The sequence below is a fragment of the Bufo gargarizans genome, chromosome 2 (genome assembly GCF_014858855.1).
Source record: "Bufo gargarizans isolate SCDJY-AF-19 chromosome 2, ASM1485885v1, whole genome shotgun sequence".
Lineage (NCBI taxonomy): Eukaryota > Metazoa > Chordata > Amphibia > Anura > Bufonidae > Bufo > Bufo gargarizans.
Genome location: NC_058081.1, coordinates 42,900,405 through 42,927,613, shown reverse-complemented (window position 1 = coordinate 42,927,613; position 27,209 = coordinate 42,900,405). Strand labels below are relative to the sequence as shown.

The following is a 27,209-nucleotide window of genomic DNA, read 5'->3' as shown; positions in this document are numbered from 1 at the left end:
CAAATTGGCTAGTCCCAGAGCTGCAACGAGATTTCGCCCATTATCACACACCACCAGGCCGGGCTTGAGGCTCACCGGCAGCAACCACTCGTCGGTCTGTTGTTCTATACCCCGCCACAACTCCTGTGCGGTGTGGGGCCTGTCCCCCAAACATATGAGTTTCAGAATGGCCTGCTGACGTTTACCCCGGGCTGTGCTGAAGTTGGTGGTGAAGGTGTGTGGCTGACTGGATGAGCAGGTGGAAGAAGAGGAGGAGGAAGCCGAGAAGGAGGAGGTGGCAACAGGAGGCAAAGAATGTTGCCCTGCGATCCTTGGCGGCGGAAGGACGTGCGCCAAACAGCTCTCCGCCTGGGGCCCAGCTGCCACTACATTTACCCAGTGTGCAGTTAGGGAGATATAGCGTCCCTGGCCGTGCTTACTGGTCCACGTATCTGTGGTTAGGTGGACCTTGCTACAGATGGCGTTGCGCAGTGCACACTTGATTTTATCGGATACTTGGTTGTGCAGGGAAGGCACGGCTCTCTTGGAGAAGTAGTGCCGGCTGGGAACAACATACTGTGGGACAGCAAGCGACATGAGCTGTTTGAAGCTGTCTGTGTCCACCAGCCTAAATGACAGCATTTCATAGGCCAGTAGTTTAGAAATGCTGGCATTCAGGGCCAGGGATCGAGGGTGGCTAGGTGGGAATTTACGCTTTCTATCAAATGTTTGTGAGATGGAGAGCTGAACGCTGGCGTGTGACATGGTTGAGACGCTTGGTGACGGAGGTGGTGGTGGTGGTGTTGGTGGTACATCCCCTGTTTGCTGGGCGGCAGGTGCCAACGTTCCTCCAGAGGCGGAGGAAGAGGCCGAGGCGGCAGCAGCAGAATAGGCCGAGGCGGCAGCAGCAGAAGAGGTAGCAGGGGGAGCCTGAGTGACTTCCTTGGTTTTAAGGTGTTTACTCCACTGCAGTTCATGCTTTGCATGCAGGTGCCTGGTCATGCAGGTTGTGCTCAGGTTCAGAACGTTAATGCCTCGCTTCAGGCTCTGATGGCACAGCGTGCAAACCACTCGGGTCTTGTCGTCAGCACATTGTTTGAAGAAGTGCCATGCCAGGGAACTCCTTGAAGCTGCCTTTGGGGTGCTCGGTCCCAGATGGCGGCGGTCAGTAGCAGGCGGAGTCTCTTGGCGGCGGGTGTTCTGCTTTTGCCCACTGCTCCCTCTTTTGCTACGCTGTTGGCTCGGTCTCACCACTGCCTCTTCCTCCGAACTGTGAAAGTCAGTGGCACGACCTTCATTCCATGTGGGGTCTAGGACCTCATCGTCCCCTGCATCGTCTTCCACCCAGTCTTGATCCCTGACCTCCTGTTCAGTCTGCACACTGCAGAAAGACGCAGCAGTTGGCACCTGTGTTTCGTCATCATCAGAGACATGCTGAGGTGGTATTCCCATGTCCTCATCATCAGGAAACATAAGTGGTTGTGCGTCAGTGCATTCTATGTCTTTCACCGCTGGGGAAGGGCTAGGTGGATGCCCTTGGGAAACCCTGCCAGCGGAGTCTTCAAACAGCATAAGAGACTGCTGCATAACTTGAGGCTGAGACAGTTTCCCTGGTATGCATGGGGGTGATGTGACAGACTGATGGGGTTGGTTTTCAGGCGCCATCTGTGCGCTTTCTGCAGAAGACTGGGTGGGAGATAATGTGAACGTGCTGGATCCACTGTCGGCCACCCAATTGACTAATGCCTGTACCTGCTCAGGCCTTACCATCCTTAGAACGGCATTGGGCCCCACCATATATCGCTGTAAATTCTGGCGGCTACTGGGACCTGAGGTAGTTGGTACACTAGGACGTGTGGATGTGGCAGAACGGCCACGTCCTCTCCCAGCACCAGAGGGTCCACTAACACCACCACGACCATGTCCACGTCCGCGTCCCTTACTAGATGTTTTTCTCATTGTTATGGTTCACCACAACAACAAATATATTATTTGGCCCAATGTATTGTATTCAAATTCAGCGGGATATAAATTTGAGGCCTAGTATTTAGGCGCTGGGTGACCGGTATGGATTTAGTGACAGAATTAGACTTGGAAATGCACAGAAGCGTGTGTGTGTGAAGTTATTCTGAATGACCCAATGTGCACCTTGAATATTATATACCCTTTTAGGGATAGATTTCAAATAGCTCTGATATAGCAGAAACCACTAAATTATGAAATTGCTAAATTGGGAATTGTACTTCAACCCAGAACAAAAAATGTGCTTTGACGGACACTAAATATCTTGCCCAGCAACAACAGTACAACGGTGGGTAACGAGAGATTTAGAGGGAATTAAATTTGAGGCCTAGTATTTAGGCGCTGGGTCACCGGTATGGATTTAGTGACAGAATTAGACTTGGAAATACACAGTAGCGGGTGTGTGTGAAGTTATTCTGAATGACCCTATGTGCACCTTCAATATTATATACCCTTTTAGGGATAGATTTCAAATAGCTCTGATATAGCAGAAACCACTAAATTATGAAATTGCTAAATTGGGAATTGTACTTCAACCCAGAACAAAAAATGTGCTTTGACGGACACTAAATATCTTGCCCAGCAACAACAGTACAGCGGTGGGTAACGAGAGATTTAGAGGGAATTAAATTTGAGGCCTAGTATTTAGGCGCTGGGTCACCGGTATGGATTTAGTGACAGAATTAGACTTGGAAATGCACAGTAAGCGGTGTGTGTGAAGTTATTCTGAATGACCCTATGTGCACCTTCAATATTATATACCCTTTTTGGGATAGATTTCAAATAGCTCTGATATAGCAGGAACCACTAAATTATGAAATTGCTAAATTGGGAATTGTACTTCAACCCAGAACAAAAAATGTGCTTTGACGGGCACTAAATAACTTTCCCAGCTACAACAGGACAACGGTAACGAGAGATTTAGAGGGATTTAAATTTGAGGCCTAGTATTTAGGCGCTGGGTGACAGGTATGGGTTTAGTGACAGAATTAGACTTGGAAATACACAGTAGCGGGTGTGTGTGAAGTTATTCTGAATGACCCTATGTGCACCTTCAATATTATATACCCTTTTAGGGATAGATTTCAAATAGCTCTGATATAGCAGAAACCACTAAATTATGAAATTGCTAAATTGGGAATTGTACTTCAACCCAGAACAAAAAATGTGCTTTGACGGACACTAAATATCTTGCCCAGCAACAACAGTACAGCGGTGGGTAACGAGAGATTTAGAGGGAATTAAATTTGAGGCCTAGTATTTAGGCGCTGGGTCACCGGTATGGATTTAGTGACAGAATTAGACTTGGAAATGCACAGAAGCGGTGTGTGTGAAGTTATTCTGAATGACCCAATGTGCACCTTCAATATTATATACCCTTTTTGGGATAGATTTCAAATAGCTCTGATATAGCAGGAACCACTAAATTATGAAATTGCTAAATTGGGAATTGTACTTCAACCCAGAACAAAAAATGTGCTTTGACGGGCACTAAATAACTTTCCCAGCTACAACAGGACAACGGTAACGAGAGATTTAGAGGGATTTAAATTTGAGGCCTAGTATTTAGGCGCTGGGTGACAGGTATGGGTTTAGTGACAGAATTAGACTTGGAAATACACAGTAGCGGGTGTGTGTGAAGTTATTCTGAATGACCCTATGTGCACCTTCAATATTATATACCCTTTTAGGGATAGATTTCAAATAGCTCTGATATAGCAGAAACCACTAAATTATGAAATTGCTAAATTGGGAATTGTACTTCAACCCAGAACAAAAAATGTGCTTTGACGGACACTAAATATCTTGCCCAGCAACAACAGTACACCGGTGGGTAACGAGAGATTTAGAGGGAATTAAATTTGAGGCCTAGTATTTAGGCGCTGGGTCACCGGTATGGATTTAGTGACAGAATTAGACTTGGAAATACACAGTAGCGGGTGTGTGTGAAGTTATTCTGAATGACCCTATGTGCACCTTCAATATTATATACCCTTTTTGGGATAGATTTCAAATAGCTCTGATATAGCAGGAACCACTAAATTATGAAATTGCTAAATTGGGAATTGTACTTCAACCCAGAACAAAAAATGTGCTTTGACGGGCACTAAATAACTTTCCCAGCTACAACAGGACAACGGTAACGAGAGATTTAGAGGGATTTAAATTTGAGGCCTAGTATTTAGGCGCTGGGTGACAGGTATGGGTTTAGTGACAGAATTAGACTTGGAAATACACAGTAGCGGGTGTGTGTGAAGTTATTCTGAATGACCCTATGTGCACCTTCAATATTATATACCCTTTTGGGATAGATTTCAAATAGCTCTGATATAGCAGAAACCACTAAATTATGAAATTGCTAAATTGGGAATTGTACTTCAACCCAGAACAAAAAATGTGCTTTGACGGACACTAAATATCTTGCCCAGCAACAACAGTACAGCGGTGGGTAACGAGAGATTTAGAGGGAATTAAATTTGAGGCCTAGTATTTAGGCGCTGGGTCACCGGTATGGATTTAGTGACAGAATTAGACTTGGAAATACACAGTAGCGGGTGTGTGTGAAGTTACTCTGAATGACCCTATGTGCACCTTCAATATTATATACCCTTTTTGGGATAGATTTCAAAGAGCTCTGATATAGCAGGAACCACTAAATTATGAAATTGCTAAATTGGGAATTGTATTTCAACCCAGAACAAGAAATGTGCTTGAACGGACACTAAATAACTCGCCCAGCTACAGCACTAGGGACAGATTTAGCTGGATATAAATTTGAGGCCTAGTATTTAGGCGCTGGGTGACCGGTATGGATTTAGTGACAGAATTAGACTGGGATATGGCCAAAAAATGAACAGACTATTGCTGGTTAAATGCACTTGGTGTGACAGCTTCACCCTGATGTAGGCTTTAGCCAAAAAACAACCACACCATTGAGGGTTAAATGCACTTGGTGACAGGCGCAGCTTGCCCCTGATTTTGTATATGGCCAAAAAATGAACAGACTATTGCTGGTTAAATGCACTTGGTGTGACAGCTTCACCCTGATGTAGGCTTTAGCCAAAAAACAACCACACCATTGAGGGTTAAATGCACTTGGTGACAGGCGCAGCTTGCCCCTGATTTTGTATATGGCCAAAAAATGAACAGACTATTGCTGGTTAAATGCACTTGGTGTGACAGCTTCACCCTGATGTAGGCTTTAGCCAAAAAACAACCACACCATTGAGGGTTAAATGCACTTGGTGACAGGCGCAGCTTGCCCCTGATTTTGTATATGGCCAAAAAATGAACAGACTATTGCTGGTTAAATGCACTTGGTGTCACAGCTTCACCCTGATGTAGGCTTTAGCCAAAAAACAACCACACCATTGAGGGTTAAATGCACTTGGTCGCAGCTTGTGCTGGCGCACCACAAGACACAAAATGGCCGCCGATCACCCCAGAAAAATGAGACTGACAAACGGTCTGTGCAGCCTAAAAACAGTGAGCAATTGAGGATCAGCAGCTCAATGATCCACAGCTGCAGATCGATCAGTTAATCAAGTCCTTTGGAGGAGTTAATCTGCCTAATCTCGCCCTACTGTCGCAGCCGCAACCTCTCCCTACGCTAATCAGAGCAGAGTGACGGGCGGCGCTATGTGACTCCAGCTTAAATAGAGGCTGGGTCACATGGTGCTCTGGCCAATCACAGCCATGCCAATAGTAGGCATGGCTGTGATGGCCTCTTGGGGCAAGTAGTATGACGCTTGTTGATTGGCTGCTTTGCAGCCTTTCAAAAAGCGCCAAGAAAGCGTCACAAAAGCGCGAAGAAAGCGACGAACACCGAACCCGAACCCGGACTTTTACGAAAATGTCCGGGTTCGGGTCCGTGTCACGGACACCCCAAAATTCGGTACGAACCCGAACTATACAGTTCGAGTTCGCTCATCCCTACTGGTGAGTGGTCCGAAACTGTTCTTATTCCATATCGTATTTTCCAGATGTTACTCAGATTACTCTCATTAGTGAATGCTAAGTCAATCCTAGACATTGCTCTACCTCCCCTGCTAACGCAGGAGTATATTCTCTTTCCTCCGCCAAGATGTTCCCATATATCCACCACTCCAACCTCCAAGCAGAACTGAGACAGCGGGGAGTTACAGAGATTCCTCCCCGATTCTGCATCTAATGTAAATCTATCTTTTTTGGGGTCCATGACCGCATTAAAATCCCCCATCAGAACTAGACGACAATCTGGTCTCTTTTACAAAAAAAGCAATAGCTGGGTTAGTGGATACATTGAGAATGGCCGAGGTATATAGAAGAAAGCAAGGATATAGCTATAACCGTGCAGCTTGCCATACAAAAAAATAAATCTGCCCTGATCATCTATATAAGATTCTATCAGGATAAAGTCTACAGAGTTATGAATCAGAACTGAAACACCCCTAGAAGATCCACTAAAGGTGGAGTGGTAAGCTTGAGAATACCATCCCGTTGTCAGGCGGGACACGGTTTCTTTAGTAAGATGGGTTTCTACTAGACAAATGATTGCTGGAAGATATCTTTTTAATGCATACATAATAGCTTGCCTTTTGGCCCTTTCCCCGAGCCCTCTAACATTCCAAGATACAATTCTAGTAGACATCAATCACAATACAAAAAAAAAAAAAAAAAAAAACCCTGCAAGGTGGACTCCCTCTCCCCGCTCCCTCCCATCCCCCCTCTCCATTGATCCGCCCGAAATAGTCAGCGAACCTCTTACCTCCGGCCGTTCTCCCCTACCCCAACCCCACCTCACCTCCATCCCCTCCATCATAATATTGCACAGTATCATATGCCCACTTACTCCATCCAGTCTACCACTTGTTGTGGTTTTTCAAAAAATTGGGAAGTCCCGTTATAGATCACTCTTAGTTTCGCTGGATACTGTAGAGAGTATTTAAAATCCTTAGACGCCAGGCGTTTCTTTATCTCTATGAAGTTTCTTCTTTTTTCCTGGGTCTGCCGAGCAAAGTCAGGAAAAAAGAGCAGTTTGGTGCCCTGATATTCGATAGGTGTACATTCTCTTGCTCTTCGCAATAGCATGTCTCTGTCAGCGGACAATAGTAATTTCATTAAAATTACACGCGGCGGCCTCCCTGGGATAGGTTTCCCTCCCGGGATTCGATGGGCCCTTTCTATCTGAAACATAGAGGAGAAATAGTCGCTACCAAGGTTGTTTAAGACCACATCTTTAAGTTGTTCCTCTAGATGTCGACCTTCATCTCCTTCTGGGAAACCAATTGACCTGTTTTCAAGATCCTCCATCTTATTTTGTAATAATTGGTTTTCTGAGGCGAGAAGCACAGTTTTAGACTTTAACGTGTTTATATCGGTTTGCAAAGAGTCAACTATTTTTTCGACGTTGAGGACTCGGTCGCGGATCTTTGCCAAATCTTCTCTTATTAAAGTAATATCACTCTGCACTGAGCCTAATTGAGTAGACATCCCTTGAACTAAGATGCCGTTATTTTCCACGGCGCAAAGAATTTTGTTCAAAAGTGCAGGGTCATATTCAACTCTCGATTGAGCGGAGAGGCTTTCCTCTCCTGCCTCCTGACCTGCCTCTGCTGATCCGTCATCAGATAGTTCGTCAGTTTGGGGATTTTTAGCAGGTTTTTTCACATTAGCAGAGAGTTTTGTTTTGACTAAGTTCTTTTCACTTAGAAGGGGCGATTTTAAAAACTTGTCAATTTTGTTCTCTGGAGTCTTGGACCCGTGCTTTATTGCAGAAGAATCCACTGACCGTCGCTTTGGGGCCATTTCCTCACCTTATTTCTTCCCCTTTTTTTTTTTTCTTTTTTTTTTCTTCCTTTCTCTTCCCTTCCTTTCCTCTCTCCTTTTTTTTTTTCTTTTTTTTTTATATATATTTTTTTTTTACTTTTTCCCCTTTCCTTCCTTTCTCCCTTGACCCTTTCCTTTCCTCTCCTGCTCCTTTAGCACCCCTCTATCTCCTCCTCTCCAGATACCACCTGGGGGAAGGGACAGAACCAGAGATTTCACTTCGGTATAGCAGGGAAGTTAGCAAGGTAACAAAAAACAGCAAAAATAGTCACAAATAGCAATATTCTCACGTATCCGGAGCAGCCACGATCCCGGTGTACGTCGCCAGCCAAGCAGGCATTTTCAGAGCCGGCAAAATGGAGGGGCAAATGGTCCTCTCTGGTTGCCCAAACAGAGATAACCCAGATGGTGAATAGTCCAGAGAATCCGGAAAATAGCTATCCAAATGCCCACTTCAAGCCGGGAAGAGGAAAATACAGGTCAGTGGAAAAAGGCAGCAGACATGGAATCCCACGAGTCACCAGCAGAGGGCAGGCTACAAGCAGACCAACAGGGCAGCCAGTTCCACGCGGGCACCACGTACCAGGATCAGGAAGCCGAAGACAGCGGAGGAAGGAGGCAGAGAATCCCCGCGACCGCAAGCAGAGAGGGAGCGCCCAGGTAGCGGCACCCGCCAGAATCAGCGGAACAGCCAGCAGCCGAGAGCCAGAAAAGCCACGCACCCCACACACACAGGGCAACCGGAGGAGATGACCGCAGCGCCGCAGCACCCAGCGCCCAGGACATCAGCTGTTCGGGCGAAGCCAGGTGCATGGAAGGAGAAGGCTAGCGGGGGGAGGTCGGGAGAGCGAGACGCGACCTGTTCACGTCATCACACAGTGCTCTCTGCACTATTATACTGATGTGGGGCTGATGGTGGACACTGAGGAAAAATTCACATATTTTGCAGATAGTGGGCGCTACAAATCTCGTTTAGATTATGTGTTGGTGTCAGAAGGCGTTAAAGCTTCTCGTTGTTCTCTAATGATGACTTCCTTTTCCGATCATAAGATTGTTTGTGCTGAAATCAGTGTCAATGAATCCATCATCTTTGGCAAAGGAAATTGGAAATTAAATGTTGAATTGTTGAAGGAAGAGGACGTATTAATGGGTTTTAAGCAAGTTTTTGATTCCTGTGTGTACTGTCAGCCAGATTTTAAGAGTTTGCTTGTATGGTGGGATTGAGCAAAAGAAGGGTTTGCTAAATATTTTAGGAGGGTTGGTTTTAGGAAGGCACAGGAAAAATAAGGAAGGATGCTGTTCTTGTATCCAAGCTGGAAGCATTATATAAATTTAGACAGATAGGATTAGAAGTGGAACAAGAAATTTTGCAGATTAAAGAAGAAATAAAGGCAAATCTGAAAAACAGAGGGAAGAATATAGTGTATCAGGCAAAAATACAGCATATGGAAGAAAATGAACAGTGATCCTGATATTTTTTTAAAAAGTGTTTTAGACCCAAAGGTTGTTGTAAGTCTGTTTTAACATCAACAGGTGAAGCAACCGGATCTGATATGGTGAATGAGATTACCGGCTTTTATAAAAAATCTTTTTAGTAATGAAAGTAAAGCTAGCAAAAAAGAAATAGATGACAATTGTATGATTTTAGAAAATAATATCCCTGATGAGAAGATTTGTGTTTTAAATAATGAGGTGCAGGAGGAGGAGGTCAAAAGAGCTGTGGAGAAGATGGCAAGAGGGAAAACTCCAGGCTCGGACGGCCTCCCCGCTGAGTTTTATAAGGTGTGCTGGGATTTTATTGGTAAGGAGGTAATTTGGGTTGTACAATATGTTTTTAACACAGGTATTTTATCAAATTCTATGAAGAAAGGTGTTATTACGTTGGTGCATAAGAAGGGGGATAAAAGAGATATCAAAAACTGGCGCCCGATATCCTTGTTAAATAGTGACTACAAAATTGTTACCAAAATCATAGCGGATAGGATGTCAGAAATGATTGGCTTGATGGTAGGGGAGTATCAGATCTGTGCAGTTCCGGGTAGGAGAATTTCTGATAATTTGATGCTTTTAAGGGATATTGTGTATCATACAAATTTTAATAATGGGGTTTTATTGGCTGAATCTATTGATTTTGAGAAGGCATACGACAAGGTTTCTCATAGGTTCATGTTTGCGGTACTTGCACGCTTGGGGATTCCTGAGAAGTTGTTGTTAATTATAAAGGGGCTTTACCAAGGTGTTACCAGTCAGATTTTGATTAATGGTCATGTTGGGGAGAATATTAGGATATTATCTGGTGTGAGGCAGGGATGCCCGCTGTCTCCAATACTTTTTATTTGTATTATGGAAGCTCTACTGAAAAATGTGCAGAGGGACAAGTGTGTGGATGGTTTTCTGATCCCTAGTAATGGAGGAACTGTGAAGTCCCTGGGCTACATGGATGATGTGGTTTTTATTTGTAGTTCACAAGCAGATTTAAATAGGGTTAATTTGCATACAAGAATATTTTGTTGTATAGCAGGGATGTCAATTAATTGGAGTAAAACTCAGCTATGTAATTTTGGTAGGAAGCTGGATGTGGAAGGTGTGATCCAAAAGAATGAACTGAAAGTACTGGGATTGGTTTTAGTAAAGATCTTAAAGGAGAGAGTAGTTACAAAGAGTTGGAGAAAAAAGTGACTATGAAGATAAATTTTTGGAAATTGAGAAATTTGTCGCTGAAAGGGAAGATTTTAATTATAAAGACTGTGATTCTCCCGTTACTACTGTATACAGCAGTGATCTTTCCACCTACACAATTATGGACTAAAAGGATGACAAGAAAGCTTTTTGTGTTTTTTTGGGGATCAAACATTGAGAAAGTGAAGAGGACAATTGTAATGAGCAGTAGCAGAATGGGAGGATATGATTTTCCGAACATTGACTTATTTCTAAAAATGCATTATTTTTTAAATGTTTTCAAGACTTTTAAGCGTTTTTTTACAACGTCTCAAATGTGCAGATATTTAGCAGGATGGCTTTTTATCAAGTGGGGCTGGTGTGAAAAGGATTTGAGGAGACCAGTGTCATTTGTACTGCCTTCCTTCTATGTGGTCCTCAAGTTCTTTAATGATCAGTATGAACTAAGCTCTTTGGGTAACCCTGAGAAAGATAAAATTATGCAACATTTCAAAAGTAAAGAGGTTTTATGGGATGTGCCATTCTGTAATATCGTACAAGCAAGTAAGACGTGGAAACTTTTTAATGTTTTTGGTCTAACAAATAGACAAAGAGACATTGTTTGGTTGTCATTACATGGCCGTCTCCCAACCAGAGCATTGTTAAATGGTAGAGGGATTCCAGTGACAGATAAATGTCCAAGAGTGGGTTGTGGAGGAATTGAGGACATTCAGCGTGTTTTTTGGAGCTGTCCTTTTGCGAGACAATAATTTAAGATGTTAGAAATAATTTTTATAGCGCTTTTAGGTCTTTCCAATTTTTCGTTTGACTGTGTTTTAGTTGGTCAAGATCTAAAAACCCCAAAAGACTCACGTATTGGATTATTTTTTGTATTTTTTAAGAAGTTTTATGGGATATAAGAAATCTTCTAGTTTTTAAGCATTTGTCTCTTTCTCCTGAAGATTGCAGAAGTATTTTTTTATCAAGATTGTTTACAGTTTATCTGGTTGACAAGAAAAGAAATGGAGAAGATAAAGCAGAGGATATTTGGAAGATTACACAATGGAAAAGACTTCTTTGAGGTATCTTGACTAACAGTTTTGGTTTAGGAATTTCCCAATGATGTTTTTTAAGGCCTCGATTATGTGATTCATTTTGCTTGTAATGATGTGTGATTATCGAGAGTCTTTGAACTGAGGAAAAAAACAAAACAAAAAAATCAAACAAAAAATTCCGAGGCGTGATTATTGCTAGTTGAAAACTTTTCCCAATACCCCGCCATGATGACTTGAAATACAGTCAGCACTGGCAATTTTTGATAGTCTCTGAGGAGACTGGATTATGCTGTGAAAACTAGAGAACTTGCTTGAGAAGCCTTACCTAAGTAATTTATGCCTGTCATTGTGTATGATTAATTGATGGTATTTTCGTCCATTTGGGTGTTGAATTTCCCGTTGCATTGTTATAGGCATCCCAACGTCTCTACCAACTATACTATCAGCGCGTTAAATGGTTATAAGGGTGCACTCACAGGTGGCATCTTTAGACTCCGGGTTTTGCCCTCAGATCTGCCATGAACTTGCTGCTGATAGGGTGTCATGGCCAGAGAGGGTGATTACAAGCTCAAAAGTTCACGTAAATCCAGCTTAGTAATTTGCCTTAGAAAGCGACGTCGTCTATATATCGTCTCCGTGACTTCAACAGCAGATTGATACAGGTTTTACTGAGCTATAGTTACCTGCTTTTTACAAAACTTCATAAGATCTGGAAAAAGTGGTGCTGGAGGGCTAGAACCACTATGCTGCCCAACATGTTCTGACAGGTCAGTCACAGTTTGTATATCAAACTGGGGGCAGTGTTCTGTTCTAGATCTCAAACCCCTATTTGTAATTGACATGCTCCTCAGCTGATTTCCTGGTGCTATCACCAGAAAGTCACTGGTAATGTAATCCCCTAATACATATGTGAAAGTTCCCTTTATAATTCTAGGAAGCAGGTACTAGTGCACGGTATGGTAAAAGGTGGAACTATAAAAAGAAGGGAAACGCAGTCGGTCAGAAAGTTATGACTTCAATCACTCTGCAGAGAGCCTGGATAGCTCAGTTGGTAGAGCATCAGACTTTTAATCTGAGGGTCCAGGGTTCAAGTCCCTGTTCGGGCGTTAGCTTTTAGGATAAGAAATCAAACACGTTAAACAAAACTCCAACACGTTATTGCCATGAAAGTTAGGCAACTGAGGCAAAGGATCAAAAGTGATGAGAAAAATGAAGACTGCGAAAGTGACTAGGAAACTAGGTTGCATCGACCCACTCGGAGTACACCACAAAAGCTAATTTAGGAGCTAAATACTTGCCCCTTTGACCATTTTTCTTATGGGATTATTTACAAAGAACCGATTACATCTTACAGATGATATGTACAATGATAACAATGGAGATTAATGTTTTAGATAGATAGAGGGTGGTGGGCCTAACCTGACTTAGGCAGTGGTGTCGCTAGAAGTAGGTACCACTGGCTCCCCAGGGAACGGCGACATTTAACTGTATCCATATCTACACTTTTTAGGGGCCGTTATGTATGTGGCGCTATTACTGTCAGGGGCACTATTTCCTTCTCATAATTAGTTTTGGCCACACTATGTGTGGCACTACCCACCGTGTGGTTCTAGTATTTTCAGGAAGGCTATCTAGGGAAACTACTGACACAGAGCTAAAGTGGACAAAAGAGTCAGTATTTTATGTCAATCTTCAGCTCCCTATAGCCCGGGGCAACAGCCCACCCACAATGTATGCATGAACTATTAGCATATCCATTCCCAGAATTCCCAGCTCTGCATTTACTGACTGCTGGGTGTCTCCACAGGTTTAATCACTACACTGTATTAGCTCTTCTATGCCTCACTAATAGATTCTCAGCTTTGCGCAGTGGCAGTATCATAGCCCATGAGGTTTATCCGAGGCCTGATTATTGCTGATTGAAAAGCTGTTATTTTCTGACTCAGAACTAGTTGAGGAAACTCTACTCGTGCTTGGGTTAGAGAGATCTTACAGGGTTCTCCTTGCGGGGGACCCTGGGGTCTTTGAGTTTGTTTGTGACCTGCAGGATGGCTTAAGGATTGGAAGATACCGTGTGACTTCTTGTTGCGACTGAACATCGGAAGGAGGTTGGTTTGGACCAGATCGTGCATGATGTCTTGAAGAAACTGGATTACCTTAAGGTAGATCAGGTATTGGGGTTACAGGATTTTCCTCGCCAAGGCATTTATGATATTACCTATGTCTCTGCAAGCTTATGTGAACGTGTATTCATGGATCTGAAGAAGATGAAAGAAGAAGAAGAGAATGAAACTTTGAGGAAAGTATCAGTGCAACCGCTTTTTGAGAAGAAAAAAGTGACTGTTATTGTTCATATGTACAACCTCAAGGTACCTGATGAGGTTGTGAGTATGTTCTTGGCAAGATGTTGATCAGCTTTGGAATTTGTGGAGAGATTGAGGAATAAGCATGGTTATCTGAACTGTAAAAGGAAGTACTTGGTTCGTTTGAAACCGGATGTGTCACGGCTGAGGATGGGGAAAACCCTCAGCCGTGCGATGCCAGAAGATGTTATCGGCTGCTCAGCCAGGACGAGAGAATTAGGGAGCAGGTCACCTCCTAACGCATCCCTAATCCGACCCTAACTCCTAGCTGCATGAGCCGACCTTGAAGGTAGGAGGGCCCATGCTCAGAAACCTCGGATCCCTACTCACCCTCTGCCAATCCCTGAACTAGAAATAGGGTAAGACGACCTGTTCCTTCTGGACACGGAGGAACAGGAGTCTCACTGGCCAAACTGCAGGGAAAAAGGGAACACAAACAGTCCTATGGATATGGCAGGTGAACTGCACTAGTTCCAGCCACCTGCCACAGCACTTGCTGACTGGATCCCTGTGCTGGCAAGCTGACGTCCACACAAAACAAAATGAACTCAGCACACACACATCCACACACAGGAACCCAGGAAAACATCAACTGAACATCATATAAACTTATGACCACAAGGGTAGCCCCCACTGGCAGATGGAATACACAGGAGGATGCTCCAGCTAACCATGGCTGAAGTACCCCTCTGAACTGCACTATTCACTGAGGCTTTATAGGCCCAAGTAGTCACGCCCACACAGACACACCGAGTGTACACACACACAGAAAGGAATTAACCCTTCAAACACAAGGCAAGGGAAGACGGCCACTTAAAGGGGCATACACATAAACAAACACACTTCACCTGTTGCCGCGGGCAACGGCATGTGTGGCAATCATGTCCTGGGGATCAGCCATAGGGCTGAGACACTGCCACCACATGCAGTCAACACCACACGTTGCCACGGACAACCAAGTGAAGGAAAGTGTCACACAACATACCATAGGCCGTGACAGGAGGTTAATATGTCACATGGTGTTAAAAGTATACCCAACACATTTTCTATTAAAGGAGAGAGAGGTTTTTGCTTTTACGACGGTCAGATTAGTTTCTGCAGACAATGTAAAGCATATAGGCATATCCAAGCAAATTGTCCTGTAAATGGTCAGTGTTGCAGAAATTGTGGCCAGACTGGGCATGTCGCTAAAGATTGTAAGACTCCTAAGGCATGTGATGTATGTGGGATTGTTGGACATTTAGCAAAACAATGCTTTGTCTGGAAGAAAGCAAAGCAAACATATGCTGATATTGTTGGAGGTTCTAAGGTTGCTGAAGCAGGAAGAGAGCTTCCTAATGAAAGCAATCAGGAAAATAAGAGTAATAAAAAGGTTTCAGGAGTTTCTGTTATTGTCTCTGGTGGGGGTAAAGCAAAAGTGGAGGGAAAAGGTAAGGCGTCGGCTGGTAAAAAGGGGAGCCTTGAAACTGCTAATGAATCTAAAATGGAGACTCAGGTTGTTGCTCAAAATGGTGGACAAAAGGTGGAGACAGGGTTTGTGTCTTTGAAGGAGGCATTTCTAATGAGGCAGCAGGTAAGGAAGATATATGTCTAGACCCTGTTATTGGAGAAGGTGAAAACATGGAGTGTCAGGAGGAAGGAAGTGAGGAGGATGGGATTACGCCAGGGCATTAGGAATTGCAGAGTGAAGAAGAGGTGGGGGAATTGGATAGCAAATAAGAAGAGATTGATATTGATGAAGATGTGGTGATTGGTTCCCAAAGAAAGCGTTATAAGACAGGTGGTAGTTGGTCAGGACGGCAGGAAGATACTGTTGATCCTGGAATTTATCATAGTGACAGGGACTCCTCTGAGGGGTCGCCTGATGTTGAGCACAGCTTGAGTAGAAAGATTGGTGGGTATGACAGCAAATCAGAGTCATGATGGATAGGTTTCAGAAAATAATATTTTTGGTGATGATGAGTATTGTTGTAGCCACACTGAACGTGAGGGGCATCTGCTCCAGTGTCAGGAGGGCAGCAGTATTAGATTTTTTTGGAGGATGTGCAAGCTGATATTATATGTTTGCAGGAATGTGCAATAAGATCATGTCCTCATGAGAGTGAATGGAAGAAAGGACAGTCCTTTTGGTCAACTGGTCTGGATAATAAAAGTGCAGGAGTTGGTATTTTATTTAGAAGTAGTCATGTTGTTGTTTTAGACTGTAAAATTGTTTTATCTGGGCGTTTTATAATTTTAAACTTGGAGTTTTTAGGACAAAGGATCCGTGTTTTCAACATATATGCTCCTGCTGAGAAACAAGCACGGTTGCCTTTTTTTGAGACTCTAAAGTTTTACTTGCCTGGCAGAGATTTTACAGTGGTAGCTGGTGATCTTAATTGCATTAGATCTGTCAAAGATAGAGAAGGCGTTGTTGAAGCTAGGGTGGATGTTACCTCAACTGTGCTAAATGATATAATACAAGATTTGCATTACACTGATGTGGGGCTGATGGTGGACACTGAGGAAAAATTCACATATTTTGCAGATAGTGGGCGCTGCAAATCTCGTTTAGATTATGTGTTGGTGTCAGAAGGTGTTAAAGCTTCTCGTTGTTCTCTAATGATGACTTCCTTTTCCGATCATAAGATTGTTTGTGCTGAAATCAGAGTCAATGAATCCATCATCTTTGGCAAAGGAAATTGGAAATTAAATGTTGAATTGTTGAAGGAAGAGGACGTATTAATGGGTTTTAAGCAAGTTTTTGATTCCTGTGTGTACTGTCAGCCAGATTTTAAGAGTTTGCTTGTATGGTGGGATTGGGCAAAAGAAGAGTTTGCTAAATATTTTAAGAGGGTTGGTTTTAGGAAGGCACAGGAAAAAAAAGGAAGGATGCTGTTCTTGTATCCAAGCTGGAAGCATTATATAAATTTAGACAGATAGGATTAGAAGTGGATCAAGAAATTTAGCAGATTAAGGAAGAAATAAAGGCAAATCTGAAAAACAGAGGGAAGAATATAGTGTATCAGGCAAAAATACAACATATGGAAGAAAATGAACAGTGTTCCCGATATTTAAAAAAAAAGTGTTTTAGACCCAAAGGTTGTTTTAAGTCTGTTTTAACATCAACAGGTGAAGCAACCGTATCTAATATGGTGAATGAGATTACCGGCTTTTATAAAAATCTTTTTAGTAATGAAAGTAAAGCTAGCAAAAAAGAAATAGATGACTATTGTATGATTTTAGAAAATAATATCCCTGATGAGAAGATTGGTGTTTTAAATAATGAGGTGCAGGAGGAGGAGGTCAAAAGAGCTGTGGAGAAGATGGCAAGAGGGAAAACTCCAGGATCGGACGGCCTCCCCGCTGAGTTTTATAAGGTGTGCTGGGATTTTATTGGTAAGGAGGTAATTCGGGTTGTGCAATATGTTTTTAACACAGGTATTTTATCAAATTCTATGAAAAAAGGTGTTATTACGTTGGTGCATAAGAAGGGGGATAAAAGAGATATAAAAAACTGGCGCCCGATATCCTTGTTAAATAGTGACTACAAAATTGTTACCAAAATCATAGCGGATAGGATGTCAGAAATGATTGGCTTGATGGTAGGGGAGTATCAGACCTGTGTAGTACCAGGTAGGAGAATTTCTGATAATTTGATGCTTTTAAGAGATATTGTGTATCATACAAATTTTAATAATGGGGTTTTACTGGCTGAATCTATTGATTTTGAGAAGGCATACAACAAGGTTTCTCATAGGTTCATGTTTGCGGTACTTGCACGCTTAGGGATTCCTCTTAAGTTGTTGTTAATTATAAAGGGGCTTTACCAAGGTGTTACCAGTCAGATTTTAATTAATGGTCATGTTGGGGAGAATATTAGGATATTATCTGGTGTGAGGCAGGGATGCCCGCTGTCTCCAATACTCTTTATTTGCATTATGGAAGCTCTACTGAAAAATGTGCAGAGGGACAAGTGTGTGGATGGTTTTCTGAACCCTGGTAGTAATGGAGGAACTGTGAAGTACCTGGGCTATATGGATGATGTGTTTTTTATTTGTAGTTCACAAGCAGATTTAAATAGGGTTAATTTGAATACAAGAATATTTTGTTGTATAGCAGGGATGTCAATTAATTGGAGTAAAACTCAGCTATGTAATTTTGGTAGGAAGGTGGATCTGGAGGTGGAAGGTGTGATCTAAAAGAATTTACTGTAAGTACTGGGGATTGGTTTTAGAAAAGATCTTATAGGTGAGAGTAGTTACAAACAGTTGGAAAAGAAAGTGGATATGAAGATAAATTTTTGGAAATTGAGAAATTTGTCGCTGAAAGGGAAGATTTTAATTATAAAGACTGTGATTCTCCCGTTACTACTGTATACAGCAGTGATCTTTCCACCTACACAGTTATGGACTAAAAGGATGACAAGAAAGCTTTTTGTGTTTTTTTGGGGATCAACTATTGAGAAAGTGAAGAGGACAGTTGTAATGAGCAGTAGCAGAATGGGAGGATATGATTTTCCGAACATTCTTATTTCTAAAAATGCATTATTTTTAAAATGTTTTCAAGACTTTTAAGCGCTCTTTTAGAACGTTTCAAATGTGCAGATATTTAGCAGGATGGCTTTTTATCAAGTGGGGCTGGTGTGAAAAGGATTTGAGAAGACCAATGTCATTTGTACTGCCTTCCTTCTATGTGGTCCTCAAGTTCTTTAATGATTAGTATGAGCTAAGCTCTTTGGGTAACCCTGAGAAAGATAAAATTATGCAACATTTTAAAAGTAAAGAGGTTTTATGTGATGTGCCATTCTGTTATAATGTACAAGCAAGTAAGACGTGGAAACTTTTTAATGTTTTTGGTCTAACAAATAGACAAAAAGACATTGTTTGGTTGTCATTACATGGCCGTCTCCCAACCAGAGCATTGTTATATGGTAGAGGGATTCCAGTGACAGATAAATGTCCAAGAGTGGGTTGTGGAGGAATTGAGGACATTCAGCATGTTTTTTGGAGCTGTCCTTTTGCCAGACAATGTTTTAAGATGTTAGAAAGGATTTTTATAGCGCTTTTTGGTCTTTGTTGGTCAAGATCTTAAAACCCTAAAAGACTCACGTATTTATTGTATTATTTTTTGTATTTTTAAAGAAGTTTTATGGGATATGAGAAATCTTCTAGTTTTTAAACATTTGTCTCTATCTCCTGAAGATTGCAGAAGGATTTTTTTTATCAAGATTGTTTACAGTTTATCTGGTTGACAAGAAAAGAAATGGAGAAGATAAGGCAGAGGATATTTGGAAGATTACGCAAAGGAAAAGACTTCTTTGAGGTATCTTGACTAACAATTTTGGTTTAGGAATTTCCCAATGATGTTTTTTAAGGCTTCGATTTTGTGATTCATTTTGCTTGAAATGATATGTGATTATCGAGAGTCTTTGAACTGAGGTAAAAAAAAAAATCTGAGGCGTGATTATTGCTGATTGAAAAGCTATTCGTTTATCTGTTGCTATTTTCTGACTCAGGACTAGTTGAGGAGACTCTGCTGGTGCTTGGGTTAGAGAGATCTTACAGGGTCCTCCTTGCGGGGGGGGCCCTGGGGTCTTCGAGTTTGATTGTGGGTTGGCGTGTTTTTGACCTGCAGGATGGCTCAAGGATTGGAAGATACAGTGCGACTTCTTGTTGCGACTGAACATCGGAAGGAGGTTGGTTTGGACCAAATCGTACATGATGTCGAGAAGAAGAAATTGGATTACCTTAAGGTAGATCAGGTATTGGGGTTACAGGTTTTTCCTCACCAAGGCATTTATGATATTACTTTTGTCTCTGCAAGCTTATGTGAACGTGTATTCATGGATCTGAAGAAGATGAAAGAAGGACAGAATGAAACTTTGAGGAAAGTATCAGTGCAGCCACTTTTTGAGAAGAAAAAAGTGACTGTTATTGTTCATATGTACAACCCCAAGGTACCTGATGAGGTTGTGAGTATGTTATTGGCAAGATATTTTGCAGCTTTGGAATTTGTGGAGAGATTGAGGAATAAGCATGGTTATCTGAACTGTAAAAGGAAGTACTTGGTTTGTTTGAAACCGGATGTTAATATGCCACATGGTGTTCAAAGTATACCCAACATGTTTTCTATTGGAGGAGAGAGAGGTTTTTGCTTTTACGATGGTCAGATTAGTTTCTGCAGACAATGTAAAGCATATGGGCATATCCAAGCAAATTGTCCTGTAAATGGTCAGTGTTGCAGAAATTGTGGCCAGACTGGGCATGTCGCTAAAGATTGTAAGACTCCTAAGGCATGTGATGTATGTGGGAGTGGTGGACATTTAGCAAAACAATGTTTTGTCTGGAAGAAAGCGAAGCAAACATATGCTAATATTGTTGGAGGTTCTAAGGTTGAAGAAGCAGGAAGAGAGCTTCCTAATGAAAGCAATCAGGAAAACAAGAGTAATGAAAAGGTTTCAGGAGTTTCTGTTATTGTCTCTGGTGTTGGTAAAGGAAAAGTGGAGGGAAAAGGTAAGGCGTTGGCTGGTAAAAAGGGGAGCCTTGAAACTGCTAATGAATCTAAAATGGAGACTCAGGTTGTTGCTCAAAATGGTGGACAAAAGGTGGATACAGGGTTTGTGTCTTTGTTTGAAGGAGGCATTTCTAGTGAGGCAGCAGGTAAGGAAGATATATGTCTAGACCCTGTTATTAGAGAAGGTGAAAACATGGAGTGTCAGGAGGAAGGAAGTGAGGATGATGGGATTACACCAGGCCAGCATGAATTGCAGAGTGAAGAAGAGGTGGGTGAACTGGATAGCAAAGAAGAAGAGATTGATATTGATGAAGATGTGGTGATTGGTTCCCAAAGAAAGCGTTATAAGACAGGTGGTAGTTGGTCAGGACGGCAGGAAGATACTGTTGATCCTGGAACTTATCATAGTGACAGGGACTCCTCTGAGGGGTCGCCTGATGTTGAGCACAGCTTGAGTAGAAAGATTGGTGGGTATGACAGCAAATCAGAGTCATGATGGATAAGTTTCAGAAATTAATATTTTTTGTGACGATGAGTATTGTTGTATAGAGGTGTCGCGAACATAACATTTTCCGTTCGCGAATGGCGAATGCTAATTTTTTCAAATGTTCGCGAATGGGCGAACCGGGCAAACCGCAATTGACTTCAATAGGCAGGCAAATTTTAAAACCCACAGGGACTCTTTCTAGCCACAGTAGGGATGGAAAAGTTGTTTCAAGGGGACTAACACCTGGACTGTGGCATGCCGGAGGGGGATCCATGGCAAAACTCCCATGGAAAATTACATAGTTGATGCAGAGTTGGGTTTTTATCCATAAAGGGCATAAATGATCTAACAATCCAATTTTTTTTTTTTTTAACAACGTGGTTTAAAACATCCAGTGTGTGTATACAATCAGGTATGATGTTGTATCGATCAGGTAGTGTAAGGGTTACGCCCGCTTTACAGACATTGACAGACCAAACTCCCCTTTTAATGCACCGCAAACAACCGCAAACAGTCCATTTGCCCAACCGCAAACTCCCCATTTGCACAAGGTTGGATACCAAGCTAGCCATGTCCCGTTGATGTCATTGAAGGTTTCTTCCTCCACCCAGCCACTTACAACACCAAGGGTCCTCGAAAGGTGAATTGAATTGATTTTTCGAACGGGGAGATGGTTAAAAAATTGCTGGCTCCCTCCCCTTTGTTTTAATCCACGGTCACTGCGTCTGCGCCGTGCAATTTACTGTCACACCCGATATGAGTGGTATTTTCTGTATTTCTCTTCTCATCAGTTTAATCCCTGTTACGTCCCCAATCTGGGGTCCATTTATTGAATTGATTTTTTGAACGGGGAGATGGTTAAAAAAATGCTGACTCCCTCCCCTTTGTTTTAATCCACGGTCACTGCGTCTGAGCCGTGCAATTTACTGTCACACCCGATATGAGTGGTATTTTCTGTAGTTCTCTTCTCATCAGTTTAATCCCTGTTACGTCCCATATCAAGGATTGCCTTTTGTGAAAAAAAATTTAGGCCGGGTACCTTCGACTGCCTTCACAGTGACAGACCAAACTCTGATACACCAAACTGAACAGATTTTAGGAACCGGGAGATGGAAAAAGCAGCTTGGTCAGTCCTCTAACTCCCAAGTTGGGGCACTGCGCGTGCACGGAGCAATGTGATGTGACACCCTATATGAGTGGTGTCTTAACTAGTACTATTCCTATCAGTTTAATCCCTGTTACATCCCCTATCCGGGGACGTGTGTCGAATTGATTAACCATTGTCGAATTAACGAACCATTACGACATCCTGAAATAATTTAATTCTGAGCTCTGTACTTGCTTTGTATTGGAATTGATGGGGATTTTTTAAACTGTCTGCATTATTTCTAATAAACTATTAAGAGACTTTATTATGATTTTTTTATTTTATGTATTAAAAACCCATACAACTTAAAAAATATATTTTTTTTTCTATGAAAAATTATCCAGCCGATCGCTTTTAGTCTGATCATAATGAAGCAACAGCCTTATCATCTGGGGTGTGGCAACATTGCCAACACACTCAGAGAGGTGATGATCGCTTCATTGTGATACGCAAGCCCCTTCACCACAACAAGGTACTGATCACGAAGGGGAATTGACACATGTATGTGCCTTTTTTTTGTTTTGTTTTTGCAGCCACAGTGCAGCACCAGAGGCCAGAAAAATTAGGCATGTACACATGCCTGAAAAACTAGGTATTGTTGCAGCCGCTGCTGTAGCAGCGGCCGGAAAAATTGATGTTTTCCAGGCAGCTAGGTGACTAAAACATTGCAGCTTGAACCCTAGTTGGTGGCGGAGTATTTACGAAAGTCATACGGTATGCAGACATTAAATATAGCAGCGTGGGGACCATTTTGAGGCCAAGGCATGTCATCAGGCCTTTTATTAGTCAAACATATCCCCCACTGTCAGTCCCTTTGGGATCCATGCCTCATTCATCTTAATGAAGGTGAGGTAATCAACACTTTTTTGACCGAGGCGACTTCTTTTGTCAGTGACAATGCCTCCTGCTGCACTGAAGGTCCTTTCTGACAGGACACTTGAAGCGGGGCAGGCCAGAAGTTCTATCGCAAACTGGGATAGCACAGGCCACAGGTCAAGCCTGCACACCCAGTAGTCAAGGGGTTCATCGCTCCTCAGAGTGTCGATATCTGCAGTTAAGGCGAGGTAGTCTGCTACCTGTCGGTCGAGTCGTTCTCTAAGGCTGGATCCCGAAGGGCTGTGGCGATGTGTAGGACTGAAAAAGCTCCACATGTCCTCCATCAACAACACATCTGTAAAGCATCCTGTCCTTGCCGCCGTGGTTGTGGTAGGAGGAGGATTACTTTCACCTCTTCCCCAGTTAGATTCCCGTTGTGCTGTGACATCCCCCTTATAAGCTGTGTAAAGCATATTTTTTAGTTTGGTTTTGAACTGCTGAATCTTTTCTGACTTTCGGTAATTTGGTAACATTTCCGCCACTTTTTGCTTATACCGGGGGTCTAGTAACGTGGCCACCCAGTACAGGTCGTTCTCCTTCATCCTTTTTATACGAAGGTCCCTCAACAGACATGACAGCATTAAAGACCCCATTTGCACAAGGTTGGATGCTGAGCTACTCATTTCCCATTCCTCGTCCTCACTGATGTCATTGACGGTCTGTTCTTCCCCCCAGCCACGTACAATACCACGGGTCCCAGATAGGCGACAACAACAAGCACCCTGGGATGCATGCTGTGGTTGGTCTTCGTCCTCCTCAAAGCCACATTCCTCCTGTGACTCCTCTTCCTCATACTCCTCTTGCAGCGTTGCCGCAGGTCCGGCAAGCGATGATGACAAGGCTGTTTCTGGTGGTGATGGTGACCACAACTCTTCCTCTTTCTCTTCACGCTCATCTACAGCCTGATCCAGCACTCTTCGCAGGGCACGCTCCACGAAGAAAACAAATGGGATGAGGTCGCTGATGGTGCGTTCGGTGCGACTGACTAGGTTTGTCACCTCCTCAAAAGGACGCATGAGCCTACAGGCATTGCGCATGAGTGTCTAGTAACGTGGCAAAAAAATTCCCAGCTCCGCAGAAGCTGTCCTAGCACCCCGGTCATACAAATACTCGTTAATGGCTTTTTCTTGTTGGAGCAGGCGGTCAAACATTAGTAGTGTTGAATTCCAACGTGTCGGGCTGTCGCAAATCAAGCGCCTCACTGGCATGTTGTTTCGGCACTGAATGTCTGAAAAGTGAGCCATGGCCGTGTAGGAACGCCTGAAATGGCCACACACCTTCCTGGCCTGCTTGAGGACGTCCTGTAAGCCTGGGTACTTAGACACAAAGCGTTGTACGATGAGATTCAACACATGTGCCATGCACGGCACATGTGACAACTTGCCCAAATTCAATGCCACCAACAAATTGCTTCCATTGTCACACACCACTTTGCCGATCTCCAGTTGGTGCGGGGTCAGCCACTGATCCACCTGTGCGTTCAGGGCGGACAGGAGTGCTGGTCTGGCGTGGCTCTCTGCTGTCAGGCAAGTCAACCCCAAGACAGCGTGACACTGTGGTATCCGGGATGTGGAAAACCCCCTGGGGAGCTGGGGGGATATAGTTGATGTGCAGCCAGACGCCGCAGCAGAAGAGGACTTAGCCGAGGAGGTTATCGAAGAGGATGTAGTAGAGGAGGTGGCAGTAGGCCTGCCTGCAAGTCGTGGCGGTGTCACCAACTCCGCTGCAGAGCCACGCATTCCATGCTTGGCAGCCGTCAGCAGGTTGACCAAATGCGCAGTGTAGGTTATATACCTGCCCTGACCGTGCTTTGCAGACCAGGTATCAGTGGTCAGATGGACCCTTGCCCCAACACTGTATGCCAGAAATGCCATGACTTCATTTTCAATAACTGAGTAGAGGTTTGGGATTGCCTTTTTTGAAAAAAAATTTGTCCGGGTACCTTCCACTGTGGTGTCCCAATAGCGACAAATTTTTTGAAGGCCTAAGACTCCACCAGCTGGTATTGTAAAAGCTGGCGGGCTAAGAGTTCCGTCAAGCCAGCTGTCAGACGCCGGGCAAGGGGGTGACTCTGTGACATTTGCTTCTTACGCTAAAAACTTTTCCTTGACAGACACCTGACTGTGGGCAGATGAGATGGAACTGCTGAAGGTGAGAGGCGGAGTGGCGGGTGGTTAAGAGGGGGCAAGGAGGACATCAGTGGTTGACGTGGCTGAAGATGCTGGACCAGGAGGAGGATGGTGGCTTTGAGTTGGTGTGCTGTTTGTACTCATGTGTTGATCCCATTGGCGTTTGTGATGTGAGATCATGTGCCTTCCCAAAGCAGTTGTACCGAGGTGGGTGTTGGACTTCCCACGACTCAGTTTCTTTTGGCACAGGTTGCAAATGGCATTGCTGTTATCAGAGGCAGACACACAAAAAAAATGCCACACTGCTGAGCTTTGCAATGACGGCATTCTGGTGGTGGCAACAGCATGCATTGATTGGCGTGCTGTCTGGCTGACCCCTGGTGCCGATACATGCTGTCTGACTGTGCCACTAGCTCCTTGCGACGACCTCCCCCTGCTTCCAACTCGTCTCCTCCTTCTCTCTGTCTCCCCTTCTGAACTTTCCCCCTCTTCTTCTCTTCGAGCAGGCACCCACGTGGCATCCACGGACACATCGTCATCATCAACCGCTTCACTTGTATCTGACACCTCAGCAAAGGAAGCAGCAGCGGGTACATCATCATCATCATCATCACACTGTACGTCCATGTGTGTAATGCTGCCTGACTGAGACATATCCCTGTTATCTACATCCTCTGGCAATAATGGTTGCGCATCACTAATTTCATCCAAATGATGTGTAAATAGGGGGGCGGGCCTAGCAGCAGAGCCGGATGCACGCACCCGTGTGAGCTCTGCAGAGGATCGCTGGTGTGCAGGCATATTAAAGCCATTTTATAGCCCCAACATGGGTAAATCTTCAAAGGATAAAGCTAAAGAAACTCCTGGGACCGGCAAAACACTGCCATGCCAGGGAGATTTGGACCCATTCGTCAGAAAAGCAGGACAAGATGGCGCCGAGGGCAGAGACGCCGGAGGCTTCAGACTCTGACGACGGAGAAGGCAGTGAAGCGGCTGCTCCTGCTGTTAAAGAGGACTTGCCTGTATCTAGAGCTTTTATGAGACAGCTTCTAGCGGAGGTGCTGGATCCACTGGTCCTGGAACTTAAGGAGATGAAGCAGGATCTTAAGCAGCAAAACGAGCGAGTAGAAGTGCTGGAGAATGCACAAGCGTCCATAGTGGACTTTAGCACTGCCATCTCCCACAATATGGATCAGACACAGGCTCCCCTGAACTCTCTATATAGCTAGCTTGAAGATCAGGACAACCGGGGCAGGCGGAATAACCTCAGACTTAGAGGTTTCCCGGAGTCCATACAAGCGGACGCCATTATGTCCACATTGGCGGACTTTTTCAAAGGCTTACTACAGGGGGGAGAAAACCTGGACTTCACATTAGAGAGAGCCCACAGGTCCCTGCGTCCGCCACCGGGACCATCTGAACCCCCAAGAGATATAGTGTGCAAACTGAATAGCTTCCAGACTAAAGAATGCATACTTAAAGCAGCAAGATCTATGCCGCAGGTCTCTTTTGATGGCTCCACTATCCTGATATATCAGGACCTCTCACCGCTGACCCTGAGAAAGAGGAAGGCACTCAAGCCACTGCTAGATATATTGAGAGAGCGCAAGGTGACTTACCGTTGGCTGTACCCTTTTGGGTTACTGATAAATTTCCCAGATAGGAAGATCACAGTCAGATCGCCAGCAGACCTCAGGAGAATCTATGAGAAGCTGAATATCACAGACTTGCAGATAGAGGACTGGAACCCAGTTCAAGAACTCACCCAGCTCCCAGCACTACCGTTGGTTACCCCCTGGACACCGGTGAGCTCTGGACGACCGCAGCGACAGAGGAGAAGATTTGAGAAGCGTCGTTCCTGCAGTCCATCAATTGGGAAAGACTGAGTATAAAATGCACTAGTCTAAGTTTAATACTTATGTGCCTTATGTTGAATATATAATGCACTTAGGTTAGAATATTGCCTTTTAACCCATTTCCCATACCTGTGTTGCAATAGTTGCCCATTCAGATCCTCTAGGTGGCAGCCTACGCCCACGACTCTCATAACTACTCATGAGAACCACCAGTTGTTCCTGTTAGGAACCTTGTTGTTGCGGTTCTTGTTAGACAAAGTTTGTACCAATATGATACCGATTGCACATATGAAACCCACAAATGTTTATGAGAATGCTGTAACAGTCAGGATTT

At 43.6% G+C, this 27,209-nt stretch overlaps 1 non-coding gene and 2 pseudogenes across 1 annotated transcript; all 3 read left to right on the top strand.

Moving 5' to 3' along the window:
• Positions 1–11,651: 11,651 nt before the first annotated feature.
• On the top strand, positions 11,652–11,801 carry LOC122929789 (annotated as a pseudogene).
• Positions 11,802–12,555: 754 nt separating this feature from the next.
• Positions 12,556–12,628, top strand: TRNAK-UUU. The gene has a single exon. It is a non-coding gene; the product is annotated as a tRNA-Lys (tRNA).
• Positions 12,629–13,380: 752 nt separating this feature from the next.
• Positions 13,381–13,565, top strand: LOC122929790 (annotated as a pseudogene).
• Positions 13,566–27,209: the final 13,644 nt, after the last annotated feature.